General features: G+C 40.0%; 1 protein-coding gene across 1 annotated transcript in view; it reads left to right on the top strand.

Moving 5' to 3' along the window:
- Nucleotides 1–2,954: 2,954 nt before the first annotated feature.
- Nucleotides 2,955–6,232, top strand: part of ATL2 (atlastin GTPase 2) — a 38,282-nt gene continuing 35,004 nt past the window's right edge. The window contains exons 1-2 of the mRNA XM_009333715.1: nucleotides 2,955–3,154; nucleotides 4,087–4,177. The gene's annotated coding sequence lies outside the window, so the exon portion shown is untranslated. The remainder of the gene's footprint in view (nucleotides 3,155–4,086; nucleotides 4,178–6,232) is intronic.

The raw sequence follows: 6,232 nt of genomic DNA, 5'->3' as shown, positions 1-6,232 counted from the left end.
TCCCGGGGCTGGAGCGAGGCAGCCCGGAGGGTGCCTGCTTCCTCGGAGCCGCGTCCCCCTGCGGAGGGAGCAGCACCGGGCGGCTCGGGGAAGGAGGTGGCCGACCCATGTTGGCCCGACCCCCGTGTGGACCCGCTGTGCTCCACCGTCAGTACTGTTTGTGTAATATAGTCTCTGGTTGTGATGGGACGCGTCTCTGGCTTGGTGTTTAGCCTCGGATGTGCTGGAGTCTGCGCAGTATTTTTTTTTTTTTAATACGCTTTTTTCTCAAGAATAGCTTAAAAGCTGAACTTGTAACTCTCTCTGCCGTACTCTGTGTGAGGGGGGACCTGGGACGTGTGAGGACCGTAACTGACTTGAACACTAAGTTGAATCGTGTGAGGTTTTTAGCGCTGCACTAGAACACTGAACTATTTTAACATCTTTGTTGTATAACTCTCACTTAATTTGGAAGCAGAACGATTGGACTGGGCATGATTAAACAAAATCTAGCAGATGCCATGTGCCACTATTGGTTTCAACTGCTTCATTTGCAAACCAACTAGAGACTGGGAAATCTAACCGCACTACAAACTGGCAGGTGTGGAGTAGCTACTCTACTGACTTTTTTTTTTTATAGGGAGGAAAAGGCAACGCTTCTGAGCATGCGGAAATGTTTGATTATGTTTGGCAGCATTGCAATTTTAATAATTTAAAAGAGTCCAGAGATTGAAATTGAGGATATGATACTGCTTTGCTGCTTGGGTACTGGTTTCTGCACCGCCCCCCCCTCCAGCACTGCTGAATTTTCTTTGATGGTTCTCTGTGTTTTCACCACTGTGTAGTTTAATAATCTCAAAGCATTAGATTATTGCATAACTTTCTCAGGGTCATAAAAGCACCAACACACCTGTAATAAATGTCCTTTAAGGTAGCTGTGTCATCATCAGTGGTGGAAACATGCGCATGTCACTGTTAAGTTGCTTGTGTACAACTTAATTGATAGGGTCTACATGTACAGCTATGGATGATCTGTGCCTGCCTGCAGAAGAGCTTTCTGTACAATGAAATAAAGCAGAACGGTAGATTGGAATAGTTAGAAGAAGAGAAATGTAAGAGAGGCCTGTAACTCCTCCTGTACCATTACTAAGTGTTGCTTAACAGCTGTTGTGTTCTAGCTTACCCTAAAGTCATTAATGATGTTACAGTTCCTCTTCAAATAATAGCAATAGCTCTGCGGTGTTTCAGCTAGAACTCTTTTGAAAGCAGGGAGTGGGGTTGAGGAGGGCTCTATTTGTTCCTTTTCATGTTCACCTGCCTGCAACTTAAAGACATTTCTGAAATAGTTCTAGCACAGAACAGTTTTACTTGGACTATCAAAAAAGCATTCCTTTAAATACGACAGTCTCTCCTAGTGTAGGAGGCCAAGCAGCTCTTGTTTGTGCTGGACGGACAGGAATGCTTGAGCCAGGTCTTGCAGGAGTGCTGATGCTTCTCAGGTACCTTGTGCCAACTGCAGTCCCTGTGTTTTGGTTAAATACCAGTGATTAATGTTTGCTGACTGACTGTACTAATAAAGTACCACTGACTGGAGCAAGATACCATGATAGATGAGGGATTGTTATCTCTTGTCCTAATAAGAATAGGGACACTACCTCAAGCTGGCTAGACTGGATGAAAACGGGTCTGTTGGAAGGGAGGAGAGCTGGAGATTTTCCTGGGGGATACGATAGAAGAGCGCTTATTTCCTGGTGGCAGTATCACATCCGCTCCGACTTTGAGTTTTGCCCAACTGCAAAATCAGATGTAATAAGCAGCTGGAAACGCAGGTAAATGAAATTCTGTGGTGTTCTTGTTTTTGGAGTGAACTGCAGTGTTGTTAGCTTCCAGCGCAAGCTGGATCACAGGTTTCACTTCAGCACTATGATAAAACTAGTTTTAACTTTGTGCCTGTTCTTAGTATACTGTTGTATATCTTAGCACAGTCTGTAAAAGTTTCTAACTGTTCCAAGGACGTTCATAAGGAAAACTGCCAAGTTTCGCTTAAATCCAACTTTTCTATGTAAGGTGAAGTTTGAAGTTGCTTTTGTTACTGCACTGCAGTCATGAACAGGCCCCATCCTGGGGATGATTTTTGATATCCTGGCATGGCAGTCTTTGAATGGGAAGTTTTAAGTTTAAAATCAGACTGGATTGTTTCCTTGTGTTTACTGTTGCTGCATGCTGTGCCTACAGTGTGATCTGCAAGCTGCCAGTTTGAGTGCAGTTTTCCAACTTTTTGCTAAATCCTGCATTAACTTCTCAAACTTACTATACCAATCATTAGTATTTTAAGGCTTTGTCTTTAATCTCAACTGTCTAAGGTGAACAAGGCGCAAAAATATTTTCTAAGCTTCTGCATAGGCAGGCCTGCTGATTTGTCATTTGTAAACAACTGGAAGTTTTCAGAAGTACTTACATACATTGGTTCTCAAGACTTCACTCTTACTGGAGAATGACTGTGTCTCTTTCTCAAAACATTTTCAGCAACCTAAACTTCTTGAGATGTCCTGGAGGAAAGATGGAAGTAGCTTTCCTTGTTTTTAGAGGGTTGTTCTTGACATGAAAAATATTATCTCATCCTATAGCTGATTTTGTGGTCAGTGCTGTGTAGGGAGCTGATTTACATGAATACATTTGTGGGGTTGGGATTTGCATCTGAAACACCAAGAACAAACAGATGAGCGAGTTTGAAATATATGTGAAAACATTGCTCAGATTGATGTCTTCTATTTCAGTTAGCTGCAAAGAAACAACTGATACGAAATGAGTGATATCTATTAGGACAAGGATAATAATCAGGTAATTTCTAGCAGCAAATTAATACATCATAGGGACTAATGTTCTGAGAGCATTGGTAGCTAACTTGTCTGACCTTTAACTTCTGTTTATTTCTGATATATTTTTGTGTAGTGTTCATTTCCAGGAAAGCAAGACTTTATGTGCTTGCTAAGCGTGCTTTTTGAAACACATGTTCAATATAAAAGTTGGAGGAACTCAGAAGGCATTTAAATTAGGAAGTTGATCCTCTGCCCACTTAAGAAACCTGGAATGAAATCTGAGGAATTTGAAGATCTGTCTTTCCTCCCCCACTGTTAATTCTTATCTGACTGAATTTATCTCCTAAGACTTGAAGGTAACACCTATTGTATTCTGTAGCTGTACAAACGAGTTACTGGGAGATGATATAGGATATAAATTAATGTTAGCCAAGTAACTGTTTGTGTCTAACTGGAGTTCTCACTCTGCAGCAAAGTAAGGAGCTTACCCTCCCCCTTTGCATTTGGGAGGGAGTGTACGTATGCTATTATAGTGCCATAGCTGTTAAATTCATGTAATGAATTACAATAGCAGGTTGTTCATGAGCTTACATATCCTAAAGCTATCTAGTTAGTTTGCCTGGAGTCTATCACTGAGAATTCCAGCTGCTCCATGGGGACGTTACTCCTTGAGGTAACAAGACTAGTTTGTATCTCATTTTAGTGTGAGAATAGTAAATCTTTCTGCTCGTATGATCTGTGAAGCGAAGTAAGTCTCTTCTCCCTTTCCCATTAACTAAACAGAAAAAATAGCCATGCTAATTTTATAATAGTTAGTAGCTGGCTCCTCTTCAAGGTTGGAAAAACTTAAAGCAGAATGTTTGACACCAAAGATAGCATTACTGAACCATATAGCATCCAAGGCAGTCTGACAAAATTTACCTGAGTGAAAGCAGGTAAACTGGGTATTGGAATTCCTGTTTAATGCCAGCTTGATGAACTCATGATCAGGGCTTAATAGGAAATCAAATCTAATGTGAAAGAGAAGTCCATTTGGCCCTCTGCAGAAATGATTTATGAAAGACCAGCTTCTTTTAAAAGAATCACGCTGCTCTTCTGTATCCTGGAGGAATATATAAAAGAACTGTCAAAGCTGTAAGACTGCACGAAGTGCCTTTTGGGAAAGGACTCAGCTTACAGCTCGGTTACTGGGCCTCTATTTACAGCTTGTGTATGGTATGAGGGATATGATGATATGCTTTTGCTAGGAGGGGAGATGTCTCATCTAATATTTTTTTTCTTGTTCTAGATGCATTTCCAGCTTTATGTTCAGTGCAGACAATGAGCAAATGACTGATTGCATTTTCAACCCTACATACCAGTGATTTCTGCATGGCAAGGTGGGGTTTGTGTGCTGTTGCAAGTCTTGGCAGGTTTCTCTTAAAAGACTGGAATAGAAGCCAAAACCTGGAAGGCAGCGGAGTTGAAGACTTGAACTAGTAAAATGTTGTGCAGATTACAGACATGGAGTACAGAACATAATTTCCAGTAAACTGATATTTGAGAGTGGAACATAATTTGCTCTTATGCAGTTGTTGCTCAAGTGAGATCAGAAGCAGGTTCCAGTCTGTAGTTAGTGTCAAATCATAATAAATTTTTTTTCCACCATCGCCTTAGAGATAGTCATGTTGAATTTACAAATTCTTATTGGTCTCAGTAAAATATTTGAAGTGACTTTTGAGCAGTGTGTTATATAATGATTCCAGGACAACAAAGCTTTTTTTTTTTACTTGGATTGAAAATTATAAAAACCTGTTGGAGAATGTGTCAACTGCTTGTTCTGACGTGTTAGGACTACTTCTTGTATGTTGTGTGTACTTGGAAAAGTTGTTCTCACCTCTTATCTTCTCAAACAGGGTGGTACTGCTGAGTGGAAGAATAAGTGCAGTTATTTTAACTGTCTCTGTAAGCCCAATCCTATGATACTACTGCCTGCAAACTTGCATGCTATGTCTTACTCCACTCCCTCCTCAACCCTTTCTGCATTTTCAGCTCCTCAGGTAAATGTAAGAAAGGGTCTTCTGGCTTTTGCTGGTGGCTGTTCATTTATCCTGGTCTGTGTAGTGTGGTCTACTCGGGGCACCTTAAACAATTGGGAAATGAAAGGTACTATCTGTCAATCCTCTGCGTAATATGGAAATAATCACAGTACTGATTTCAGGGGAGGAACAGTCACTCGAAGTACATGAACTGCTAGGCATTGAGGCAGAAGCTTGGCTTCCTTTAATGTATTGATTAGACATAGGATAGTAGTGAAAATGACTGCTGTAGGAAAATTAGGTTAAGGTTCTTGACATAACCAAATCACTTTCTTAAAACAAGAAGTCATCTTGCTTTTAAGAGAAAATTTCTTAAATACTTTGTAATTCTGAACTAATGCTAAAGAATTGTTATTGTTCTTTTTAATGACAGCAGCGTGATTCTAAACATGGCCTTAAAGCTGCCCTCAAGGCAGTTATCACTTATCTTCCAAGCAACGAAGTCTTAAGCTTGTCATAGGGGTGAGGGAGGGAATGCAGTACAAAATACTTAAAAGGAAATCTTTCTAGACGCTAGTATGTCAGACTTCTTAGTACAGAAATTGTTTAGAAAAGTGCAGTAAGTAATGCTTTTGGGGGTTGGGGCACAGAACTGGGGTATTTTCCAGAGCTAGTAGTACTGTAGAAATAAGTAGCTACTGAAAACTTACCACGTTATGCTCTGAGATTTAAAGGGAAAAAAAAAAAATCTTTCAAAATGAAATAATGGTGGTAGGAGCATTAAAAAGTACAACGTCTGCTATAAATTCTGCTATTAAGCTGAATTTTTCAATGGAAAAACAAACACGCTATCCACTATGAACACTTAGATAGCAGATATGATTAAATACTTGTGGAACCTTCAGATGCTACTAGGAATCCTGCTTGTTTGAGAAGACCCTTAAAATGCAATCTGGTGCTTTTAAAGAGGTTGGAAGTTGGCTCGTGATAGACTGAATGTTATTCTTAGAGTCTCAGTCTAAGTACTTTGAGCTGTAGGGATATCACTGTTTCATTAATCAAATATCAAACTGAGCTGTTCTGTAGTCTGAACTGTTGTTGACTTCTTATTTCTGTAGTGCATTAGAACTGACTAGATTAAGCTTTTGTGAGCTTTAAAGAGCAGCACACTGCTGCCTATCTCTGGGTTCATCTTCTAAACCTAAACTTCTCTCCCCAGTGTTTGTCTTCTGTACACTGTAAGAAAAGATTTTGTGGATCCACAGAATGAGAACAATAAATACGATCTACAAAGACTAAACTGTTGGTTAGAGGGGGTTGTTAAACATACAGTCTTCAGACAGTTGTATTTCCCTCTTCCTTTTCCACCCAAGTGAAAGATGGATATTAAACCATTTGTAGTCTCAACATATGGTA

Source organism: Pygoscelis adeliae, unplaced genomic scaffold, assembly GCF_000699105.1.
Source record: "Pygoscelis adeliae isolate BGI_AS28 unplaced genomic scaffold, ASM69910v1 Scaffold621, whole genome shotgun sequence".
NCBI classification, from domain to species: domain Eukaryota; kingdom Metazoa; phylum Chordata; class Aves; order Sphenisciformes; family Spheniscidae; genus Pygoscelis; species Pygoscelis adeliae.
The sequence above is the reverse complement of the archived record's forward strand: the minus strand, read 5'-3'. Positions and strand labels throughout refer to the sequence as shown.